A 2,307-nucleotide genomic window follows, 5' to 3' on the forward strand; every position below is an offset into this window, starting at 1 on the left:
GATCATCTCACGGAGTACCTTCATTCTTGGACCACGTATTTCTGTTTTTGTTAAATAAATATTGCTATAACAGTGTATATGCATTTATATTAGTTGTTATTGTGGTTTAAACATGAAGTCCTTAAGAATGTGCTTGCCTTGAACAGGCTGCACTCAGTATTTGTTCTTCTAATAGTCTGCCATTACAGTGGAGTGTCTCTTAGAGCAGTGAGAACAAAAATGTGGGAAAGACTAGCTAACTAAAAAGAAACATGTTCTGAGAGTTTCACTATTTTAGACCAGATAAGAAGTGAGTTTACACAGGAGAAAGCTTTGAACAAACACACACACACACACACACACACACACACACACACAAAACTCTAGCTACCTGCTGTCATCCGGGGCCTGATTGAATGCTCTTGATACTCACCAAACAGCCTGCTGGGGAATCTCATTAACCAACTTCTGTTGTCATAGCAACCCAGTCTCTAGGACCCACTGGTGACCATGGAAACACAGACCATATGCTCTTCTGTCTGTATTAGTAAATGAGGATGCTAGATTAAGTTTCTAAGTCAAACATTGTAAAGAAACCTCAGGATTCCTCCTTAAAGCAGATCCCAGTAAGGACCTGCTTTAAGTCACATGTTAATATTTTCTTTTTCTTGAAACACTTTTATTCTGACAAATATTTCTCATGGCATTGTTCTGATCAGGTTACCCAATGTCACATTTATTTCAGTCTAGAGTAGCAGTTGTTTTTCTACAGGATTTTCTACTGATGAGGAAAGACAGGAGTCCTCTCCTGCAGCTCCCAAAAGTTCTCAGTGAAGCTGAGATTCTGACCTTTTTGTGTTAAATTCTCACGTTCAGTCTTTTATTTAAGTTTGCTAAATATCAATACAGCAATATTTCCAGTAAGTAAAACAGTTGGCATTAGGTTAATAATTATTTAATTAGCATTATATTTAGATCTTAATTCATAGTGAAATATTTTTGGTAGAAAGAAGCATCAATTCAGACTTTCAACTACACAGTAAAGCTTTTTGAGAAACTATTTATTTGGTTCAGAGACGGACTTTCTTTCAAATCCAAAGCCAGTAGCACTGTTAAGAATCAACAACAATAAGTAAGTGTATGAAACGTTTCTTTCCCTTTAAAGAAAATAAGTTTTTTTTTTATTTGTTGATTACTTTTTTTCATCTGAACTTGTTCTTAGTGGCAGGAGAAGATGGATAAAAGTGTGTGTCTGGACACAGTACCTATTTAGATTTAAAATTTCTGTTTGTGAGTGCTGCCTCGGCTCCTTTTTAATATTCCAGTCACCTTCTCCTACTCTTTCAGAAGCTCCTTTGCCTTCACTGTCAGTAGGGGTGCAACTGAACCAGCTGCACAAAAGAGATCAGTGGTGCTATTATCATCTAGATTTGCATTTGTTTCATAACTTCTTTTTATTAATATTTTTAATCTACATTGTATACCTGATCTTTTGGAATTAGTATGTAATCAAACACTTGCAGTTTCGCTGTGGAATTCCCTGGTTGTCTCAGTCGTTTTGCAAACAACCATTTTAATCAGAAAGAGCCGAGGAGGAGCTCGGGTAGTTAGAGAACAGGGAAGTGAGGCCCAGACTGTTTTCTGGCTGCAGGGTAAGGTCAGAGGAAGCAAGTCCAAACAAAAGACTAGATGCATATGGATAGGTGGACCAGAGTGCAGTGAGCTGGAACCAGAGAGCTTCAAGCACCTGATACTTGCTCCGGCCTGCTCTCATGGTACTCTGACTAAAATGTAAAGTGAAAAAGATGAACCTAAAACACTTTTTTCTCTCTTTTCAGTTTTTTGTGTCTGTCAGGGATTCATTATGCACTGTTGTTTGCCTTGTCCACTGCCTGCTTAATGGTTTTGTTTACAAATTCTTGACAAGATTCATTTCTTGTTCAAAGAAATGACTCTTTATATTTGATCTAATTTTAATTCTAGATGTCATAATTTCACAAACTGACAGTTTTAGTCTAATACAGGGTAAAGCTGTGTTTAATCTAATTTATTGTGATGAATTGTTTTAACTAGGAAAATCTACATGAAACGTTACAAATAATGCTGTGCTATACCTTCCTGTAGCATCTTAGAACTTTAAGAGACATGTGGCTCACAGTACTAGCAGGAGGGATAATAAAACTGATGCTTTGAATAAAGTAGTCCCTTGGTGTCATTTGAACCTGCTGCACCTGTTAGTGCGGTTATTATAATCACCATGCGATTCTCATGACACTTTCACTTGCAGATAACCTTAAGTTACCTTTTTGCATTCGTGTGTGTGTGTGT

The 2,307-nt window shown here is 37.0% G+C and overlaps 1 protein-coding gene across 1 annotated transcript in view; it reads left to right on the forward strand.

The window, feature by feature from the left end:
* Positions 1 to 2,307, forward strand: part of pdhx (pyruvate dehydrogenase complex component X) — a 22,120-nt gene that overhangs the window by 12,752 nt on the left and 7,061 nt on the right. The gene's annotated exons all lie outside the window — the stretch shown is intronic.

This window comes from Austrofundulus limnaeus, unplaced genomic scaffold (assembly GCF_001266775.1).
Source record: "Austrofundulus limnaeus strain Quisiro unplaced genomic scaffold, Austrofundulus_limnaeus-1.0 Scaffold31, whole genome shotgun sequence".
Taxonomy (NCBI): Eukaryota; Metazoa; Chordata; class Actinopteri; order Cyprinodontiformes; family Rivulidae; genus Austrofundulus; species Austrofundulus limnaeus.